Source organism: Oryx dammah, unplaced genomic scaffold, assembly GCF_014754425.2.
Source record: "Oryx dammah isolate SB20612 unplaced genomic scaffold, SCBI_Odam_1.1 HiC_scaffold_11081, whole genome shotgun sequence".
Lineage (NCBI taxonomy): Eukaryota > Metazoa > Chordata > Mammalia > Artiodactyla > Bovidae > Oryx > Oryx dammah.
In genome coordinates this window covers 2,710,249-2,734,994 of record NW_024080475.1, presented here as the reverse complement: position 1 = coordinate 2,734,994, position 24,746 = coordinate 2,710,249, and positions in this window count along the sequence as shown.

The following is a 24,746-nucleotide window of genomic DNA, read 5'->3' as shown; positions in this document are numbered from 1 at the left end:
TGTGGTTCCTGAACTGGGAATCCTGCATGTGGTGGAGCAATGAAGCCTGTGTGCCACCGTCTGTCTTCTAGAGCCTCAAGCCACAACTACGGAGCCCATGTGCTAAGTTATTAAAGTATACACGCACTAGAGCCCATGATCTGCAGGAAGAGGAGACAAAGCAATGAAAATCGTGTACACTGCAGCTGGAGGGTAGCCCCTGGTCTCCGCACCTAAAGAAGAGCCCTCACACCAAGAAAGACCCAGTGGGGTCAAAAATTATAAATAAACCCTTTAAAAAGTTAATTTTGGCATTGCCACATTCATAGGAAATTATTTCTAATAAAAAAAAAAAAAGATGAAAATACCAGACCACCTTACCTGTCTCCTAAGAAACCTGTATACAGATCAAGAAGCAACAGTTAGAACTGGACATGGAAAAAATGACTGGCTGAAACTGGGAAAGGAGTATGACAAGACTGTATATTGTCACCCTGCTTGTTTAACATATGCAGAGTATACCTCAGGTGAAATGTCAGGCCGGATGAATCACAAGCTGGAATTGAAAATGTCAGGGCATATATCAACAACCTCTGGTATGCAGATAATACCACTCTAATGGCAGAAAGTGATGACAGTGAAAGAAGAGAGTGAAAAAGCTAGCTTGGAACTCAACATTTAAAAAACTAAGATCAGGTCATCTGACCCCCATCATTTCATGGCAAATAGAAAGGGGAAAAGTGGAAGCAGTGACAAATTTTATTTTCTCAGACTCCAAAATCACTGTGGACAGGAACTGAAGCCATGAAATAACGTGGGAAAGCTATGACAAACCTAGACAGTGTATTAAAAAGCAGAGATATCACTTTGCCAACAAAGGTTTGTAAAGTCAAAGCTATGGTTTCTCCAGTAGTCATCTAGGGATGTGAGATTTGGACCATAAAGAAGGCTGAGTGGCGAAGAATTATGCTTTCAAATTGTGGTGCTGGAGAAGACTCTTGAGAGTCCCTTGGACAGCAAAGAGTTCAAACCAGTCAATCCTAAAGGATATCTACCATGGTTATTCACTGGAAGGACTGATGCTGAAGCTGATGCTCCAGCAGTTTGACCAAATGATGTGAAGAGCTGACTCACTGGGAAAGACCCTGATACTGGAAAAGATTGAAGGCAAAAGGAGAAGGAGGTGACAGAGCATGAGATGGTTAGATATAAATCACTGAATCAATGGACATGAAATTGAGCAAATTCTGGGAGATGGTGAAGGACAGGCAAGCCTGGAGTGCTCCATACGATGGCATCACAAAGAGTTGGACATGACTTGGTGACTGAATAAGAGCAAAACAAAATAAACAAGAGTCTTATTTTCAGTTCAGTTTAGTCACTCAGTCGTGTCTTACTCTTTGTGACCCCATGGACTACAGCATGTCAGGCTTCCCTGTCAATCACCAACTCCTGGAGTTTACTCAAACTCATGTCCATCGAGTTGGTGATGCCATTCAACCATCTCATCTTCTATTGTCCCCTCCTCCTCCCTTCTTTAATCGTTCCCAGCATCAGGCCTTTTCCTGTGAGTCAATTCTGCACTTCAGGTGGCCAAAGTATTGGAGCTTCAGCTTCAGCATCATTCCTTCCAATGGAATATTCAGGACTGATTTCTTTTAGGATTGACTGGTTGGATTGCCCTGCAGTCCAAGGGACTCTCAAGAGTCTTCTCCAACATCACAGTTCAAAAGCATCAATTCTTTGGTGTGTCAGCCTTCTTTATGGTCCACCTCTCACATTCATACTTGACTACTGGAAAAAAAAAAACATAGCTTTGACTAGACGGACCTTTATTGGCAAAATAATGTCTCTGCTTTTTAATAAGCTGTCTTGGTTGGTCATAGCTTTTCCTCCAAGAAGCAAGAGTCTTTTAATTTCATGGCTGCAGTCACCATCTGCAGTGATTTTGGAACCCAAGAATATGAAGTCTGTCTCTCTTTCCATTGTTTCCCCATCTATTTCCCATGAAGTGATGGGACCAGATGCCATAATCTTATTATTATTTTTTTGAATGTTTAGTTTTAAGCCAGCTTTTTCCCTCTCCTCTTTCACTTTAATCAAGAGGCTCTTCAGTTGCTCTTCACTTTCTGCCATAAGGGTGGTGTCAACTGCATATCTGAGATTATTGATATTTCTCATGGCAAACTTGATTCCAGCTTATGCTTCATCCAGCCTGATATTTCATCTGATGTACTCTGCATATAGGTTAAATAAGTAGTGTGACAATATAAAGCCTTCACGTACTCTTTTCTAATTTTGAAACCAGTCTGTTGTTCCCTGTCTGGTTCTAGCTGTTGCTTCTTGACCTGCATACAGATTTCTCAGGAGGCAGGTAAGGTGGTATGGTAGTCCCATCTCTTGAAGTACTTTCCACAGTTTGTTGTGATCCACACAGTCAAAGGCTTTGGTGTAGTTGTAGTCAATAAAGCAGAAGTAGATGTTTTTCTCGAACTTTCTTGCTTTTTTGATGACCCAACAGATGTTGGCAATTTGATCTGTGGTTCCTCTGACTTTTCTAAATCCAGCTTGAATATCTGGAAGTTCTCGTTCTGTTGAAGCCTCTCTTGGAGAATTTTGAGCATTATTTTGCTAATGTGGGTTAAGTGAGTGCAATTGTGCAGTAGTTTGAGCATTCTTTGGCATTGCCTTTCTTAGGATTAGAATGAATACTGACCTTTTCCATTCCTATGGCCACTGCTGAGTTTTCCAAATTTATTGGCATATTGAGTGCAACACTTAAATAGCATCATCTTTTAGGACTATAGTCCTACTTTAGTCACACACCTTAAATTTCTCTCAGACATTTTATAATTCTCAACTGTAATTCAGCTTTGCTATGTTTCTTATTTGCAGTAAATGAACTAAATCAGTAAGAGACACAATTTGACTGACTGTAAATTCTTACTGTTTTTATCTTTCTCTTGAATTACCTTTATTTTCTTCCACAAGTTTATCCCTTCCAATGAATATTTCTTACTGTTTATCTCCCTTATCTTTTGATACCTTCCTAATGCCTACTGTTTGATTTGAGGTTTTTTTTTTCTCTTACCATATTTTCCCCATTACTCATATATATTTACAAGTCCCATTATACCCATATATTTATTTAGATCCAGGTTAAGATATAGATACAGACACAGATATAGACATATCTTCCCTAACCTTTGTATTGCTACACTTTCAGTTAGATAATACTCTAGGCAGAAAATTGCAACTGCTACCTGCCTGTTAGGAACTTTTCTAATCTTTATCTTCAGCCTCCAATTTCTATGTAATTAATATCAAGTTTAATTGTAACCTATCTCCAGTTAAAATATTCTGAGTTTTATTCTTGTTCTTTCATTGTTTTTCTTTCATTTTATGTTTTCTTTTACTTCTTGAACAGATCCTTCTCAAAACACATGTTTTATGTGACTACTCTCACAAATTTAATTTTCAAAGGAAGAAAGACTCTTATCTCTTGATATTTAATTTAATATCATATCTGTTTTATGTTACTTCTAATGTAACTCTTCTGGATAATTTTTTCTTAAAATATTAATCTTGTTTTGATCTTTACCAGCTTATCTATGTCTTAAATGTTTCTCTATGAACACTATTATGTAAAGACCTATGATAAAATACTTTTTCTAACTATAAACATGATAACAATTATCTTCCTCACATAAGTGCAAATTTTAAAGGAGATAATTTCTTCCTTTTCTTATTTCAAAAGAAATGTACAGTTTATAGCACACCTAAGCACTTCTCATATTACTAAGAATGAAACTTAGCCCAGCTAAATTTTTTTTTTTTGTTATATAGATGTGGTTTCCTTTAATATTCTTAAAACATGTTAAACAAGTTACTAATTTAGATTGTAATTTCTTACTGTATTTTTTGTAATCAGTTATAATATTAGATTTTTATCTCATCCAAACAAGTAATTTAATGAGTATTAAGTAGTTAAATAGTAACATGTATTGTTCAAAATTATATGTTCCTATATTTAAGTCCAGTAGTATTTATAAATAATATGAACAGTAATGGTTCTGTAAGTATATAAATACAAATATATATATTCTTATGTCATACAATTTGGAAAGTGTATATCTTCTTGAAGGAAACTCAAAGTCTCTGACAAATGGTTTCTGTATATTTTGTTGTAACAAATATTTTAGTATCAAGAATTATTTAAGCTTACTAATACTTTTATAAGAAAGAAGTATTGCTGTTTTCTTGAAATTTATCTCTTTAAACTATGAGATAAAACTGCAATATTTGCATTTTTGCAAATCTGGTTAGAATCAGCACATTAATTTTGCTAGTTTTGCTGGCTGTGCATAATTTTTGCACTACTATTAATTTTTGTAGGTATATGCAATGAGATTGTTCTTTTCCTCAGGTATAAAAACTATCTTTATTTGATAAATATTTTTAAAATATGTGTGGTGAAAACAATATACTTAAAGATAAGCAAGTATAAGTTAAAATTAAAATATTAGTGACTTACGTATGAAGACCTTAGCTTAATTTTGAGGTTATGAATGGTATTATAACACCAAACAATAAAGGTATGCACCAAAGAATTAAATAGTAAAAATTTCTTAATAAAGATATAAAATACAAAGTGTTATCTTGTTTGCTACATTTCAGGTGGATACTTTACCATCCGAGTTACAAGGGAGGCCCAAGAATACTGGAATGGGTAGCCTATCCCTTCTCCAGGAGATCTTCCTGACCCAGGAATCAAACTGGGGTCTCCTGCATTGCAGGTGGATTCTTTACCAACTGAACTATCAGGGAAGCCCTTGCTTCTGCTAGCTCTGTACACTAAACCATATCCAGCACCTTATAAGTAGTCAATAAATATTTGTGAATGAAAGAAGAAATAAGTAAATGTTGTTACTGAAAATAATGTATTTCTTAAATGTAACTACAAAATTAAAATTTAGGGCCTAAAATGCATCAGAATATTCATACTACACACTTAGAAGATTAACACAGTGAATATTATTTAATCATGAAATAACTAAAAGTAAAAATGATTTAAATTTAAAATATCATTCATAATTTAAAATAAAGCTATTTTTCTTTTTCAGTTCTAGAAATAACTTTATTTTATCTTTCATAATTTAGTCTTAGGTGTTAAAGTAAATTAACTAATTACACTTTCAGCCTTTATTAGAGACAAGTGCCTAGAAGAATCAGATTTTTTATGTTTGCGAAGATACATTGCACCCAATAGACAAGAGCAGAATATATGGAATCTTTATATAGTAGACTTGAATGGAGAGTGAAATCAGTTCTTCAAGCTATATTGAAATCAATATTTTTAGGAATGTACTTAGGAGAAATCACGAAGTATTTTAAAGCTGTATACAATATAAACTATTTCTATATAATCTATGAACATAATTAATATTAAAAAGTAGTAAGGCTTTGAAGACTCTAAAGAGAATTTAAGATTTGAAACAAGAAAAATAATTAAAATCCCAAAAGAGCAAGTGATTTGGAGAACACATCAATTTCTTAATAAAGTTGAATTTATTGTTAGAGAAAGATGAGAGATTTGATTGACAAGTCAGGAATCAAAGCCTTATATTAAGTCCTAGAATTCATAGTGATAGGTATCCATGTTGACTTGCCGGAATCAACACTGACAAAGGTAATAGTATTTCTTAGCTTTTTTCTACTACTAGTCCTTACAGAAATCACTGAAATATTGCAAGTTAACAGAATGCTGGTAAGTATTTGTACTTAGTACCTTATAAATAAAATAACAAACTGCTTAGTATTTTGGATACATGGTTTGCAGTCTTACTTGAAAATTACTTTTCTTCTTTAACAGAATTTTTTTAAACAAACACTTTTTTTTTTTCCTTCAGAGACTTATGAGAAGAATTTTTAATTTCTTTAGTGAGTGCTTATTGCCTGATGAATTTTTGAAAGTAAATTTGCATTGTCTTACATGATTTATAGTCATATATATTATAAATGATGTTTATTTAGAGATCTTATCATCCTGATATATATGATCCATGGTTCAGTCTCAGCATAGAAAGCAAACAAAATAGAATTTTATATATACCCCAAAATAAATTTGCTTAGTTACTCAATACACATTAGAGTATAAATTGTGGCAGTCTTGAAGGGATACCTGAGCTAAATGGAATACCTTAACTCACATATTCTACATTATGTTTAATGAAAATGTAATAATAAATCTTAAAAGTAATCTGTCTTCCAAATGCTATGCTCTTTAAAATATTCTTTAAAAAAAAATAGCTTCTCGTCAATGTTTTAACTGATTACAATTTTAATCTAAACATAATTTTAGGTGTCTCACTTCAGATTAAAAATATTATCATGGAGTCATTTCCCTGCATAGTAAATCAATCTCATCCATTGTATGTTTTCCTACTCTGATTCTCTCTCATTAGTTAATGTGTTAAATAGAATTTTGGTGGCTCTACTTTCCATTGCTTTAAATGATCATTTAGTAATAGATCAATTTGCTAAACTTCATTTATCACTGAGTTAGAAAAGAGGTCCAGTTATGCTTAAATGACTCTTACCATTGTTTCAATGTCTGGAATTATATATAAATATATAAATATATATATATATACACACATATTCATACACACACATATATACATATATATATACACATATATATACACACACATATATATATATTTGATAGAATCGTTCTAATTGAAATTCTATTTGGACAAATAGCTAAATTCTTATCAGTAAATATTATTTACCAAAATAGTAGGTCACATGCTATCAATTATCTATAAAGAATGATAGCAGATTAGTGTTCCCATATTGTTACATTTAATTTTGTCCCAGAGGCTTATGCATAGTCCTAAGCCTTTACACAAAGTAGGAAAATCTATTTCTAATACTCACTTAACAAGAGTAGACCATCTATTTTTCACTCAACCAGTATTTCATCTCATTGCACTATATTATCTCTCTTTAAAATGTATTTAGTTCAGAAAGAGAAAAACCAATATCATATGCTGTTGTATATACATGGAGTCTAGAAAGATGATGCTGGTAAGGGGAGGAAGGAGAGAGTGGGATGTAGGGAAAGAGTAACACAACACACATTACCATGTATAAAATAGATGCTCAATGGGAATTTGCTGTATGACTCTGGGAACTCAAACTGGGGGTCTGTAACAGCATAGAGGTCAGGGGCAGTGGCCGAGACGAGCTACCCCATGTCCAAGGAGCGGCAGCTGCGCAGGCGCAGGAGGGCCGAGAGGAGCTATTCCACCTTCAAGGTCAGGAGGGGCAGCCCTGAGGAGATACCCCTCATCCAAGGTAAGGAGCAGTGGCTGCACTTTGCTGGAGCAGCCGTGAAAGGATACCCCACGACCAAGATAAGAGAAACCCAGATAAGATGGTGGGTGCTGCAAGAGGGCATCAGAGGGCAGACACACTGAAACCATAATCACAGAAACCTAGCTAATCTGATTACACGGACCACAGCCTTGTCTAACTCAATGAAACTAAGCCATGCTGTGTGGGGCCACCCAAGATGGACGGATCATGGTGGAGAGGTCTGACAGAATGTGGTCATGTATGGATATGACAGTTGGACTGTAAACAAAGGTGAATGCCAAAGAATTGATGCGTTTGAACTGTGGTGTTGGAGAAGACTCTTGAGAGTCCCTTGGACTGCAAGGAGATCCATCCAGTCCATTCTAAAGGAGATCAGTCCTGGGTGTTCATTGGAAGGACTGATGCTAAAGCTGAAACTCCAATACTTTGGCCACCTCATGCAAAGAGTTGACTCATTGGAAAAGACCCTGATGCTGGGAGGGATTGGGGGCAGGGGGAGAAGGGGGCGACAGAGGATGAGATGATTGGATGGCATCACTGACTCGATGGACATGAGTTTGAACAAGCTCCAGAGTTGGTGATGGATAGGGAAGCTTGGCATGCTGCAGTTGCAAAGAGCGGGTCATGAAGAGCGGGACATGACTGAGCGACTGAACTAGACTGATCCAAAACCACTGAAGAAATAGTGTGCATATTCTGAAGGAGGGCAGAATTTGCCACCTCAAAATAGATCCTATCATAAGGGTGACTGTTGGCTGATTACTTTTAAGAAGCTGCAGACACAGGGAAAACTCTGAAACTTAAGTAGAAGTTATCCTTTAGAAACAGACACTTGCATTTATATGGGAACTCTCCATTTGAAAAGGTCCCTGTCTCTTTGTTACCAGGAAGAGAAGGATGACCAGATCTCTAGAAACTCTTACCAGTGGATAAGACAGTGACCTGAAGCTGCACAACATCCCTACCTTTTTGACTGTGATCATCCAGGCAGGCTCCCAGAGCAGGCTCACCCATCCCCCAACACCTTCTTCTGTTTAACTGGACACAGCGTTGAAGGTGGTGTCTTGGGCCATTTTGAGGAATTATTATCCTGGTCTCTCCCATGTACACAGGAGGTGTACATGTTGTTAAACTTCTGCTGTTTCTTTTTCTCCTGTTAATCTTTTATTACAAGGAGGGCAGTGCTGTCTCAGCTGAAACCTAGAAGAGTAGAGGGAAAATTCTTTTTCATCGCCTACAGTATAAATTAATTTCATCTGTATGATAGTGTGCAGCACATTCTAAAAAATCTGACATTTTGTAGCTTCCCAGTTAAACTTTTTAATAGTTTATAAACTTTTTGTTGTGGCCTGTGTACAGCTTGGAAGAGAATTTCCAGACATGAGGCAGAATGAGAGGAGAATAAAGTTTATTAGAGTGGAAGATGCTGCTAGAAAAACAGGCCAGCTCAAGGGAGAGCCGGCCCCTTCCAAAGGCTAATAGACGATTTTTATTGCCTCAAAAAAGAGAAAATTCCTACTGGAAGAGTGGCATTAGGTGATCGGTTAGGATGCTACAGGGTGCGTTATAGGGTGGATATTTTACCTAATTTGGGGTCAGGGAACTGTTGTTCAGTTGCTAAGTCATGTTCAACTCTTTGTGACATTACAGACCATAACCCACCAGGGTCCTCTGTCATTGGATCTCCAGGCAAGAATACTATAGTGGTTGTCCTTTCCTCCTCCAGGGGGTCTTCCTGACCCAGGGATCGAACCCGGGTCTTTTATGTCTCCTGCATTGGTAGGTCGGAGAAGACAATGGCACCCCACTCCAGTACTCTTGCCTGGAAAATCCCATGGACGGAGGAGCCTGGTGGGCTGCAGTCCATGGGGTTGCTAAGAGTTGGACACGACTGAGCGACTTCACTTTTATTTTTCACTTTCATGCATTGGAAGAGGAAATGGCAACCCACTCCAGTATTCTGGCCTGAAGAATCCCAGGGATGGGGGAGCCTGGTGGGCTGCCATCTATGGGGTCACACAGAGTTGAACATGACTGAAGCGACTTAGCAGCAGCAGCAGCAAACTAAGTCAAACTTCACTGAAATGAGGATCTGGAAAGGATCAATTCTTCTGAGAATAGCCCCATGTACAGAGAAAATCAATTTGCTATCCCTGATAGCTCAGTCCGTAAAGAATCTGCCTGCAATACAGGGGACTCTGGTTCAATGCCTAGGTCAGGAAGATTTGCTGGAGATGGGATAGGCTACCCCTCCAGTATTCCTGGGCTTCCCTGGTGGTTCAGTTGGTAAAGAATCCGCCTGCAATGCGGGAGACCTGGGTTTGATCCCTGTGTTGGGAAGATACTCTGGAGAAGGGAAAGGCTACCCACTCCACCAGTATTCTAGCCTGGAGAATTCCATAGACTGTATAGTCCATGGGGTCCCAAAGAGTTGGACAGGACTTAGCGACTTTCACTTCACTTCCTTCTAGTCCTTCATTCAAAGTCCATGATACTGCCTTTAAAGTTCCTAGAAAATCGATGGAGCCAACATTTTAGCAATGTCATTGATACTGTTGTTGTTTAGCAGTCCCAAAGAATTTACTAATCGGTAAAGATATTTGGAAAATTTGTATCAGTTGCTATAGGCCAGAATCAATTTTTATCATAGCTCTTCAATTTTTCTAATATCAATTTTAAACAATAATGCTTTCTTTATTTTTCTAAAAACATGAATGTCTATTTTTTTATTTTAATTTGTCTATTGAAACTTTTGCTGTTTAAATAAAAAAGCATCTGAAGAGAATTAAGTCAGTATCATTTGTGTGATTGAATAGAAGAAAAATCATTTAAGATTTAAATTGTACCTAGTTAGAAGGGCTGAGGTTCTTAGTTACAATTCTCAAATGACATAGGGGTGCATATGCATACAATCTTCTAAAAAATAAACTTAGTAGCTTATATTTTTACAGCATGATAAAAGTTCAGGAGCTAAATGGTGATAATGGTTTCACATAATGTGAATATACTTAATGGTTATAAACAGTAATTTTAAATTATATATATATATATATACATTGTTTAAAAATAAAGTTTAATATTTGAAAAGTAAGCTTTTATTAAGTAGTGCCATTCAGATGGCATATTGAAGATGCCTACCTAATTTGTCTTTGCTTTACCATCAAGCATGACACACACCTTATCATCTTTATCACCTTATGTATGTCATTCCACAAAAATTAAGTTAGGTGGTGAAATTATTTCAAATTCTGTAAGGAAATTACTTATGCATCTATTTGTAATATTTAAATACATTTTCATTTAATCTTCAAAGATAACATCTTCTCTCATCATCTCTTAGAATTCCAGTTGCATTATTTTTCTTTTCCTCTGCTTTTCTTATTTTCTTTATTCACCTCGGGAACTAATTTCTCTGTCTTTCCTATTCTCTCTTTTCTACAGAGGTACTCAAGCTCTTCTTTCTGCCCCTAGGCTTCTCTCTTCCCTTCTTTGCCTTCTGTTCTGCCTGTTTATCTCCCAGGACACCATTTCCCTCTGGCAGTTAAATACTTCAGCTCTTAGAGCTTGGGTTTTCTTTGTCCTAGTTTGCTTTAACTCTATCCATCCCATTCCTGCCAAAATATGATACTCTTCTTCATCACTGTTTTCACTGTTAGAAGAAAATTATCTTCTCTATTAATCTTTCTTTTTTCAATTGATATCAAGACCAGCCCAGAGTATATTTTTGAATTCAAAGAAATATGACAGACAGCAAACTTCTTTTTGGACTCCTTGATCTACCCCTCTTTGATTTTACTGGATCATTGATTTTTTTGGGCAAAGAAACTGAAAGTGAAAGTCGCTCAGTCATGTCCGGCTTTTTGCAACCCCATGGACTGGGAATTTTCCAGGCCAGAATCCTGAAGTGGGTAGCCTTTCCCTTCTCCAGGGGATTTTCCCAATCCAGGGATTGAACCCAGATCTCCTGCACTGCAGGCAGATTCATTACCAGATGAGCCCCAGGGGAAGCCCAGGAATACTGAAGTGGGTAGTCTATCCCTTCTCCAGGGGATCTTCCAGACCCTGGAATCAAACGAGGGTCTCCTGCATTGTAAGCGGTATTTGCCTATACTCGAATGTACCCTTCAGAACACATACTCTTCCCCTCTTTTCTTCTTCTTTTAATACTTAATAAAGTCTTGTTTATACCTCTTTGGCAGAAAAAACTGTGCTAAATAAGATAGTTAGGGAGGTACCATGCATGTTGGTTAACGAAGAGGCAACAGTCTCAGTCAAATTCTGAGTCTAATAGTTGTTGTTCAGTTGCTAAGTTGTGTTCAACCCTTTGTGGCCCCATGAACTGCAGCACACCAGGCTCCCCTGTCCTTCACTCTGCTGCATAGTTTGCTCAAACTCATGTCCATTGAGTCAACGACACCATCCAACCATTTCATCCTCTGTTGCCCTCTTCTCCTGCCCTCAATCTTTCCCAGCATTGTGGTCTTTTCCAATGAGTTGGCTCTTCACATCAGATTGCTAAAGTTCTAGAGTTTTGGCATAGTGCTTCCAATGAATACTCAGGGTTGATTTCCTTTAGGATTGACTGATTTTATCTCCTTGCTGTCCAAAGGACTCTCAAGAGTCTTCTCTAACACCACAATTTGAAAGCATCAATTTTTTTACTCTTGGCCTTCTTTACAGTCCAAATTCTTTTTCTAGAACTTTCATCTGCTATTTGAACTTGCCACTTCTGCTATTCCATCTCTTATCTTCCTACAATCTAACTATATCAAGTTACTTTTCTTTCATAGGACCTATATGTAATTCGAAATTTTCATGTTCTGAACTCTGTCAGATTAAGTGTCATGATCCTTTATGGCCCATTTCATTAAAATGTTTCATTGTCTGCTACTTGAAGTGTCTGTGATGACATTTTTTAAGTGGCTGAATGGAATGTAAGGAAACAAGCAAGACTTGAAGCTGGGTATCCTGAACTCAAGTTTATTTTTCACCATTTAGTAACTAGGTGATTTTAGGTTTCTCAAGTCATTACTTTGAGGTTGTAAGCTGATTATTTTAATGCTTATCTCATGGGCCGTTATGAGACAAAACTGATTTACTGACACTGAAAAAGATAAGTAAAGATTTAATGGATGGGTCATATATGCATTTGTATTTTCTGAATGTTGCCAACAAATTAGATTTGACGTAGGATTTTAATATAGATATATGTTAAATATTTTTGAAAAATATATAGCACATTAAATCTAAAATATTATATATGTCTATTAAAATCCTTTGGTTAAATCTACTGTGATATCTATTCATGCAAACTGCCACTATGGAAGAACTGGCTCTTTTTTTTTTTTTTTTCTCATGCTATATTTTCATTGTTGCATAGGCCTTTCTCTAGTTTCTGTGAGGAGATGGTGCTCTCTAGTTTGGGCTTCTCGTTGTGGTGCCTTCCTTTGTTGTGGAGCAGGGTCTCTAGGGCATCTGAGCTTCATTAGTTGTGGTGCCTCTGCTCTAGAGCAGAAGCTCAGTAGTTGTGGTGCAGGGGCTTAGTTGCTCCACAGCATGTGGGATCTTCCCGGACCAGGGATCAAACCTCTAGATTTGATCTTTACCACTGAACCACCTGCGCAGCCTGGCTTTTACTATTTTTAATTGTATATTATGATTAGGGCTTCCCTGGTGTCTCAGATCGTAAAGAATCCTCCTGAAATGCAGGAGACCTGGGTTCCTTGATCCCCTGGATAAGGGAATGGACACCCACTCCAGTATTTTTGCCTGGAGACTTCCATGGACAGAGGAACCTGATGGGCTGCAGTCCATGTTGTAAGAAAGAGTCAGACACAACTGAGCAACTCACACTTTCACACTTTCCCTTTATAATTAGGACCAATCTGTCTCTGAAGTTTCTACAAGGCTTTTATTATCAGGCAAAGCGTCACTGGGTCATTGTAGTTGTATATATGGCTCTTGTTTGTTGTATTAAGACCGCATAACTTTGAAATGATATTAAAATTGAGAACCATAGTGTGAATGACAGTTTTCCTCTCTTCATCTCTGTAATTAATGGCAAAGCTGAAAACAAAACAGAACCAAAATTCTATGTCATCTTCCTGTGTTAAATAGCCTGGATGACACAGCTTAGTTTACTCTAGCTCTGTTTATTTTTCTGTCCCCACCCACAGACCTTATGAATGAGAAGAAAAATGAAATCAAGTAATGGGTGCTTATGTAGGTGGCAAAGCTTCTGGCTGTACTCTGCTGAGTTACTTATATCACTTAATAGAGTCACTATAGTTAAGCATTTCATTGCCCACGCTTTAGCAACAGTTTTCAAAATACAGCTAGGCTATTTCTAAGAGCCATTACTTGGCTTGACATAAAATTTATGTTTCATAACTCAAGATAGGTACATATCTGTCAAAACAGCAGTAATAATGGAGAGTTAACAGAATGATAGCAATCATCAACTTTCTGTGTTTAAAGCTACTGTCAGTGCATTTTATCATGGAAAGTATCTTCCAAAAAGACCTAGTTACAGATTTGTTTGCTGCATGGCCACTTCCTTCTTCACTAAATTGATGTACATTTATAGCCTTTTATAAATATCTGGGGCAGAAAAATAAATCACTTGGTGACAGAGGTACTGTGTAGGGTATATTGCCTTGGCCTGTCATTCACCAGTAGCTTATCTTTTATAAAATTATTAAAATCATTATGAACATTGATACCTTTAGTGTTCAAAGTGTGCTTTATATAAATCTTTCTTTAAAGTTTCTCCTTTATTGCTTCATATAGTTGAAGAAAATGTTGAGGTTTAGGTCTGTGAATGCTTCTCTGTCTTTAGCTTGCATCATAAGTATCAGATTGAACATCTGGCTTTTCACTTAGTGACACAAAACAATATTCGTTCTGAATCTTGTAGCTTCCCCTTGTGCTTTCCCTACTTCATATTCTGTCACATGTGAGAGAGATTGAACTCTGTCTGCTGTGTTTCAGGTTTCTTGATAGATGGATGGTATTTTAATGAGACTGAATACCAAAGATGGCATCGCTACATTCTAGTTAATTCAAGGCCTATGTTATACTTTCTTTAAAATATCTAGCATATCAAGTGTCAAAGAAATGTTGGTCTAACTCGAGAGAATGTAAGTTGCTGAATTATTTTTATTTCATGACAGAATGTTTTTATTTATAATGTTTACACTTTTGGAAGGAGATATTTCCTCCCTCCAAGAAAGAATTTAAATATTTTCGGCTTAATTAATATGAGGGCTCATTTCATGAAAAAAAAGAGAAAAGTTTGCAGACTCTGTTAAACACCTTCAAAATAATATGAAATGAACAAAACTGCTATATCATAAGAGATTTAGACTCAAGTGCTATCATTTTTTATTGAAGCAAATAAAATTAAAATTTTTTATTTATTAGTTAATTTATTTACTTACTCTTATACCCAAATAGCTGTTGTACTGATTGCCATATTTAATCCCTATGCATATACTAATGAAACAGTTTATTGCTGTAATAGAAATGCAACCAACAAAATAGCCTGTTTCACTTAAAGTAAAAAGCTCATTTTCTAGATATGCCTCAAAAGGCAAACAACCATAAATGGAAACTTTAACTTGCCACATGCTACATGGAAGGACACGTTTTGTCATGGGATTTCTGAAGCTTTCAGTAGTGAAATGTTTATGACAAACCCACATTCATTTAATTGGCTAAATTACTGGCAAAATATGGGAAGTATAATTCTTCAGGCATATTAAAAAGTATCTTGGGGGTTAGACTGATATTTACTGTTGATGGAAGATTTAGGGAATAAAAAAAATGCCCAGTTTGAAATATAAAGGTGTGTTGCACTTAGACTATCTATATCTATATGTGTATATATATATATAATGTATATTACTATGTATATGTGTATTTTAAGAAAATAATTAGCAAATAGAAAATTATTTATAATATTCATCTACAATATTCATAATTCTAAATTTGAATTGCATAATTTTTATATAAAAATTGTATCTGTGAAATTTTGTCACTTAATACTTATACAGAGGGCTTTCCCAGTGGCACAGTGGTGATGAATCTGCCTGCCAATGCAGGAGATGAGTTTGATCCTTGGGTCGGGATGATTCCCTGGAGAACAAATGCCAACCCACACCAGTATTCTTGCCTAGGCAATTCCATGAACAGAGGAACCTGGAGGGCTAGAGTCACAAAAGAATTGGACACGACACGACTTGGTGACTAAACAACAAAATCATGCTAAAGACATACTGCATAGCAAACACACTAATAGCATTTACTAGCAGAAGAGTCTTTTAACTGTAGACACAACAGTTAAATTGATGAGGTTGAATTGTGGTGTTGAAAAAGATACTTGAGAGTCCTTTGGACAGCAAGGAGATCAGACCAGTCCATCCTACACTAAATCAACAATGAATATTCATTGGAAGGGTTGATGCTGAGGCTCCAATACTTTGCCCACCTGAAGTGAAGAGCCAACTCATTTTAAAAGACCCTGATGCTGGGAAAGATTGAGGGCAGGAGAAGAGGGTGGCAGAGGTTGGGATGGTTGGATGGTATCATCAACTTAATGAACATGAGTTTGAGCAAACTCAGGGAGACAGTGAAGGATAGGGAAGCCTGGTGTGCTGCAGTCCATGAGGTTGCAAAGAGTCAGACACAAATTAGTAACTGAACAACAATAAACAGTCTTCTATCAACTTATAATAAATTTCAAAATTATTAGAGAAAAAGTCAATTGGCCTTGAAGTAATTTAAATGAGTCCCAACATAAAGTGCAAGAGAAATTGTAGGAAAACAAAATCACCCAAAAGATGATAATTCCTCAAATTCAACAACAACAAAAAGAAATTATCAGGCATGGCAAGAAGCAGAAAAAAAAAAAATTTGTCCCAAGATAAGGAGAAAACACAATCAATCAAAATAAAGCCAGTCAGTATTGAAACATATTAGATTTAGAAGGAAAAGACATTAAAACAGTTATGTTTACTGATTGTACATTGCATCAAGTATTGTATACTCAAAAAGTTGAAACAAGAAAATTAAAACTGCAAAATGTTAAGTGAAGGCATAGAATATATAGGGAAGATAAAATTTTATAAATGAAGACTACAAACTGTGAGGTGAAAATTTCACTGGATACATTTAATTATTCTCTAAACTTTTCAGAAAATAATAGTGAAGATAACCTATATGGGAAAAGAACCTGAAAAAATGAATATATGTGTATATATATATATATATATATATATAATTGATTCACCTTGCTGTACAGCTGAAACTAATACGACTTTGTAAATCAACTATAATTGAATATTAAAAAAGCTAAAAATTCTACAAATTGAAAACAGAATAATGAAAAACGTTCGGGATAATAGAAACTATTCAAAAGAGAAAATATAAAGATATGGAAAGAGTGTATATGCACCATACAAGACAGCCTCAAACAAAATGTGCATCAAAGTGTAGTCCCCAAAGGAGATGATCATAATTATAAAAATATACACGTAATAAATAATGAGACAGAATTTCTTAATTCGATGAGTTCTATTGGGAAGAAAATGCCCATAGGCATTCCTTTCCCATATCGTTCTCTTACAGTTGTTGACTATTTTCAAGGATGCCATATAATTAGGTCCCTCTTTCCAACTCTAAAGCTTCCCTTGTGGCTCAGCAGGTAAGGAATCTGCCTGCAATGCAGGAGACATGGATTCTACCCCTGGTTTGGGAAGATTCCCTGGAGAAGGGAAAGGCCACCCACTCCAAAATTCTGGCCTGGAGAATTGCACGGACTCTGTAGTCCATGGGGTCTCAAGGAGTTGGACACAACTGAGTCACTTCTCCTTCTAACTGTCAGGTATTTTGGATCCAACAGAGACCTAGCCCCTTTTATCAGGTAAAATTAAACAATTCCAATTATGTCAATTCAATGGAAATATGCTTTCAGATAACATTGAATTTAATTAAATAAAAACTAAATTTAACTTTATTTTATTTATTTATTTATTTATTTATTTTACTTTGCAATTCTGTATTGGTTTTGCCATACATTGACATGAATCCACCACAGGTGTACTGATAAGTTGACTTGGAGTTGTGATTTTTATCAAGGCACACATATACAAATGTAACTATTTTAGTTTAGCCAATATTTATTGAAAGAATGGTAAAAAAGACTTTCAAGGAAGAAAATGTTCTTAAATAAGGTAAAGAATTTGTATGAAATTGATGAGTAGTTGGGCAGATTCCTGTCTTTGATAATAATAATGTTTGTATAGTTGTGCTAGTTGCTGATGTAGTACATGATATTCTTCAGTCATACGCCACTTGCAGCATTTCATTTAATCCTTATATTAGGAGAGCGACAATATGAAAATTTAATCCAGGCCTGTATTTCTCTGCGTTTTAGTAGGAATATCAGTAAAATTTCAGACACATTTTGACAGATAAAAGAATTTACCATTGCTTTTAAATCTTCCTCTGCTGTTTTCTTGCAGTGTCTAAACCAATATTTTATAAGAAAAATCACACTAATTCTTTGAATTCTAAAGAAATATACACATTAATGCATAATATGATTCATTACAAATAGTTTTCAGAATATTTGTTAATGGCCTTCTTTAATGAGTCTCTGTGAAGGCTTATTAGACAGAAACCACTGAAATGTATGAAGGCACCTTCTAGTTGATGATAACATGAGTGTAGCTTCTTGTAATCGTAAGAGTGTAGCTTCCTATGATTTCCCTTTTCTTGGTTACCTTTTTTTCTTTAGCACAAAACGTCATGTGATTCTACTTGCTTTCATTTTTTTTGAACTCTGAATAATTGATTTTTTTGAACATTATTAGTTATTTTATACTATTGCTTGTGAAAGTGTTAGTTGCTCAATTGTTTCTGAATCTTTTGTGACACCATGTGTGTAAGCCACCAGGTCCCTCTGTCTATGGGATTACACAGGCAAGACTATTGGAGTGAGTTCCATTTCCTTCTCAGGGGACCTTCCAAACCCAAGGATAGAACCCATGTCTCCTGCATTGGCAAGAATATTCTTTACCACTGAGCCTACTGGGAAGCTCAGGTTCTCATTGGTTATCTATTTTATACATCATAGTGTGCATGTGGCAATCCCAACCTCCCAATTCATCCCACCCCTATTCTTACCCCCGTGGTATCCATGAGTTTGTTCTCTGTATCTGTGTCTCTGTTTCATTTTGCAGATAAGTTCATCTATACTATTTTTCTAGAATCAACATGTAAGTGATATTATGCTTGATTTTCTCTTTCTGACTTACTTCACTCTGTATGACAGTCTCTAGGTATATCCAGGTGTCTGAAAATGTCTCTGTTTCATTCCTTTTTACTGCTGAGTAACTTTCCATTGTACAAATATACCGCATCTTTATCCACTCCTTTGTTGACATACATTAAGATTGCTTCCAGGCTATTGTAAGCAGTATTGAAATGAACACTGGGATACAGATAGCTTTTTGAATTATGGTTTTCTCAGGGTATATGCCCAGAAATGGGACTGCTGGATCACATGGAAGTTCTCTTTTAAGTTTTTGTGGGAAGTACAGTGGCTATACCAATTTACATTTCCATTAACAGTGAAGGAGGGTTTCCTTTTCTCCACATCCTCTCCAGCACTTATTGTTTGTAGATTATTTTGATGATGGCCATTCTGACCTAGGTGAGGTGGGTGATAACTCATTGTATCTCATTGTAGTTTTAATTTGTTGAGCTGTGCTGTGCTCAGTCACTTTAGTCATGACTGACTCTTTGGGATCCCATGGACTGTAGCCCAACAGGCTCTTCTGTCCACAGCATTCTCCAGGCAAGAGTACTAGAGTGGGTTGCCATGCCCTTCTCCAGGGCATCTTCCCAACCCAGGGTTTGAACTCAGGTCTTCTGCATTGCAGGCAGATTCTTTACCCACTGAGCTACCTGGAAAGTTTATTTCACTAATAATTAGTGATGTTGAGCATCTTCTCATGTCTTTGTTGGCCACCTGTATGTCTTCTTTGGAGAAATATCTATTTAGGTCTTCCACCCATTTTTTTTTCATTTTTTGTATATTATTTTATATTGAGCTGCATGAGCTGTTTTTTGAAGATTAATCCCTTGTCAGTTGCTTCATTTGCAAATATTTTCTACCATTCTGAGGGTTGTCTTTTCCTTTTGTTTATAGTTTTGCTGTGCAAAAGATTTTAAGTTTTATTAGGTATCATTTGTTTATTTTTGCTTTTATTTCCATTACTCTAGAAGGTGGGTCAAAAAAGACCTTGCTGTGATTTATGTCAAAGAAGGTTCTGTGTTTTTCTCTAAGAGTTTTTATAGTGTCCAGTCTTATATTTAAGTCTTTAATCCATTTTGAGTTTATTTTTTCTGTATGGTGTTCAGTGAGTTCAGTTCAGTTGCTCAGTCGTGTCCGACTCTTTGCGACCCCATGAATCACAGCACACCAGGCCTCCTTGTCCGTCACCAACTCCCGAAGTTCACCCAAACACATGTGCATTGAGTCGGTGATGCCATCCAGCCATCTCATCTTCTGTCATCCCCTTCTCCTCCTGCCCCCAATTCCTCCCAGCATCAGGGTCTAGGGAGTGCCTAATTTTATTCTTTTACATGTAGCTGTCCAGTTTTCCAAGCACCACTGATTGAAGAGTCTGTCTTTTCTCCATCGTATATTCTTGCTTCCTTTGTCATAGGTTCCATGACCATAGGTGCATGGGTTTATCTCTGGGTTTTCTATACTTTGTTTCTGCACGTTGAACATAAAACACAAGGTCTGTGTGAGGTCTGTCATACTTAGAATTTATTTTTACTATATTCTTCTTCAAAGCATTTTTACACTATTAGAATTTCTAAATAATTATAAACTAATATACTTGCCAGTGTTTGGAGGAAAGCAATTTTATGAAGTGACAGATTCATGACTTTTTTGAGTTGTTATAGCTATTTTTGTTTAATAACTCCAATTAAGATGACAAAATCAAATGTAAAAAAGAATAATGATGCTTCAGTGAGGAAGATGGTTGTTCGTATTTAGTTCACTTAGATAAATTCACAGAACTTACAACATTAATATCTATCAAGGGTATCAATTCTTAACTGCAGTATATTGGTTTGTCTGGATTAATGAGAAAAGTTTCAAGTAATCTGGTACTTATAGAGGAAATTACATTTTCTATAATTCCTGTAGTAATTTAATACTCATGAATATGGCAGTATGTTTTCATACTTGAGAGTAGGAGCAGTGAGATTACAATTTACAAAATATAAAAAAATCTATTTAAGTTTGTTGTTCAATGATGATTAAAGTCCTGCTTATATCTTAAACATAATTATTCTTGTGTCTTTGAGTTACAGTCATTCTTATCTTTTGCAAATCACAGTTGTGATTGTGCATCACTAAGTCAGAAAACTATAGCAGAAGAAAAGACAGCAAAAATATACATGTATGGCAGATTAGCAGGAGACAGGTATATGTGTATGTTTTTAGTAACACTAAAATACTGTTATAAACAAATTAAATGCAAGTCACGTTGCATGTGAAAATTTCCCAAACAGGATATATGTCACAATCTATAAATCTTTTAGTAATATTTATTATAAAACTACACATTATTTGACAATGTGGTTATTCTTTAATAATTAACATACTTCATTGAGCAACCTTTGGAGTAGTTCTAGAAAGCACACATGCCATTTAGTTTATTTATTTATTTATTTTTTACTTCTAAAATGGCACTGTTAAGAATTTAAGGACTCTGTAATGACGTAGAGTGGTGGGATAGACAGGTAGCGAGGAGACTCAAGTGGAAGCGAATATGTATACAGTATATACACATACATATTTATGGCTGATTCAAGTTACTCTACAGCAGAAACCAATACAACATTGTAAAACAATTATTCTCCAATTAAAAAATTAAAAATGAGATTTACTAAAGTTACTGTTAAATCTATAAATCTAACATTATCCATTGGTTAGGCAAAGTAATGATTTTAACCTTAACTTGTAATGATTTTAACTTTCTTTTTTCATATGTTTTGTTGAGCAATCTTGTCAAATGTAGCTATGTCTTTGGGAGTGTCTTGTGATTGGAATTATACCTTAAAGGCATTGTTACCAGTAGAGGATATGAACCAGAGACCATAAGGCAGAAGTATATGAGTGAAATTGAAGTGGTTGAACTATTAACCGTAGGTAAGATTCAACCGATGATGCATATTTATACAATGCCCTTGAAAAATCAAAGTGCCCCTTTAATATATTTATATCAATGGAAATACCTATTGGACTTCACAGATGCTTCAGTGTAAAGAATCCACCTGTCAATGCTTGAGATGTGAGCTAGATCCTTGGAGAAGGAAAATCTCTTGGAGAAAGAAATGGCAACCCACTTCAGTATTCTTACTGGTGAAATCTCATGGACAGTGGAGCCTGGTGGGCTACAGACCATGGGGTCACAAAAGAGTAGGACACAACTTAGTGACTAAACAACAACAAAGTACCTATTACATCATAGGAATTTTGATTTTTCTATGCTCCAGTTTTCTTAGCCAACAAATGGGGATAATAATTGTACCTGTCCAATAACATTGTTGAGGGGATTAAGTGAGTTAGGCACTGTAAAGCAGTTAGAACTGCCTGCTCATGGTAGACATTCAGAAATTGCTAACTTTCATAGAATTTATTGCCATTGAAATTAATAATATTTCCCAAAGCAGTTTAAATTGCATTATTTAACCATAACTTTGACACAGGTATAGATAGTATTGGGCTTCCCTGGTGACCTAAAGAGTAAAGAATCTGCCTGCAATGCAGGAGACCTGGATTCAATCGTTGGATTTGGAAGATCTCCTAGAGAAGGAATGGCAACCCACTCCAGTATTCTTGCCTGGAAAATCTCATGGACAGAGGAGACTGGCTGGCTATAGTCCATGGGGTCCTTAAGAACTTGACATGACTGAGAAACTTTTGCTTTAGATAGCACCATGTCAATTCAGTTCAGTTCAGTTCAGTTGCTCAGTCATGTCTGACTCTGTGACCCCATGAATCGCAGCACACCAGACCTCCCTGTCCATCACTAAGTCCTGGAGTTCACTCTAACTCATGTCCATCGAGTCAGTGATGGCATCCAATCTTCTCATCCTCTGTTGTCCCCTTCTCCTCCTGCCTCCAATCCCCCCCACCCCCCAGCATCAAGGTCTTTTCCAGTGAGTCAACTCTGCATGAGGTGGCCAAAGTATTGGAGTTTCAGCTTTAGCATCAGTCCTTCCAGTGATCACCCAGGACTGATCTCCTTTAGAATCGACTGGTTGGCTCTCCTTGCAGTCCAAGGGACTCTCAAGAGTCTTCTCCAACACCACAGTTCAAAAGCATCAATTCTTTGGTGCTCAGCTTTCTTCACAGTCCAACTCTCACATCCATACATGACCACTGGAAAAACCATAGCCTTGAGTAGACAGACCTTTGTCGGCAGAGTAATGTCTTTGCTTTTGAATATGCTATCTATGTTGGTCATAACTTTCCTTCCAAGGAGTAAGCATCTTTTAATTTCATGGCTGCAATCTCCATCTGCAGTGATTTTGGAGCTCCCCGATATAAAGTCTGCCACTGTTTCCACCATTTCCCCATCTATTTCCCATGAAGTGATGGGACCAGATGCCATGATCTTAGTTTTCTGAATGTTGAGCTTTAGGCCAACTTGTTCACTCTCCTCTTTCACTTTCATCAAGAGGCTCTTTAGTTCCTCTTCACTTTCTGCCATAAAGGTGGTGTCATCTGCATATCTGAAGTTATTGTTATTTCTCCCAGCAGTCTTGATTCCAGCTTGTACTTCTTCCAGCCCAGCGTTTCTCATGATGTACTCTGCATAGAAGTTAAATAAGCAGGATGACAATATACAGACTTGATGTACTCCTTTTCCTATTTGGAACCAGTCTGTTGTTCTATGTCCAGTTCTAACTTTTGCTTCCTTACCTGCATATAGGTTTCTCAAGAGGCAGATCACGTTTTGACAAATATGCTGTTACAGTTTTAGGGAGTGTTTGTGTGTGTGTGTGTGCTTAGTCACTCAGTCATGTCCAACTCTTTGAAACTTCATGCCTATATCCTGTCAGGCTCCTCTGTCCATGGGACTCTCCAGGCAAAAATCTGGAGTGGGTTGCCATTCTCTTCTTCAGGGGATCTTCCTGACCCAGGGAATCGAATTTGCATCTCCTCATTCAAGGTGAGTTCTTTACTGTCTGAGCCACCAGGGAAGCCCTTTATGGAGTGTATAGCACCATTCTGATCACTGTGGGAGATACCAGTATATCCTGCAAAATGTGGAGTCTAGAAGGGAAGGCAACATGAAGCACATGGATCTTATGCAGAGGAGAAAGGAATACATGGTGTATTGGAGATAAAATCAAACTATTGTAGGGAGCAGAGAAGAGAGGTGTTAATTTTTATATGGCTTGCAGGAAGTACAAATTATATTTTTGGAATGGATTTTGAAATTATTTTTTCTACTCTTTAGAAGAAACATCTTGAAAGAACAATTAATAAGGGTCTCCACTAGTTCTCTTACAAGCCTAGACAATCCCAAGTGTCTAGACAATCCTAGACAATTCCTTTAATCCCTGTACTTAATTACAGGAATATATTTTGTATCTCTTTCAGCATAAAAGGAACATATCCATTACTCCTACCTGAGTAATCAGTGGGCTTTCATGTTTCACAGTAATTCTCATCGTAGCTTCTCCAAATCAAGTTTCATACCCTGAACATCTCAATTTCTGGCTGCTGAATTCCCTTTTTTCAGGAAGTGAATTTTCCATCCACTCAATTACTTTTCCCCTCTGGTACAAATCTAGAACTTTATCGTATCATTTTTTAAAAACTTTTAATCTCTCCTTACTATCTATCTGAGAATTTCATATTTTGCCTATGATATTTGCAACATCCTTCTTTTGAAAACCTCATACTAGATTCTTCTTGAATCTCAATATTTCACTGAAATTGCTTAGAATTGCCAATCTTGAAATGTGTGGGGTTTGACTCTTCTCTTAGGCTCCTGCTTTCATCTAATATTTTTTTTCATCTTTTGACTAGTCATTTTAGGCTTGTACCAACATGTCTCCCTCTTCATTTTTCACTTCAGAAGCCAAGTAACATATTATGCTAAATCTTATTTGAAAATTCCCATTAAGATTGCAGACTTGAAGACACATATTCAATTCTCAGTTGCAGTAGCTGTGTGACCTTTGACAAACCAGTTGACTTCTCTGAATGTCAAGCATTATTTGAATGCCTTATGACATCTTTCCAGGTCTAGATTATGATGACTTTATAAACCTAACTCAAT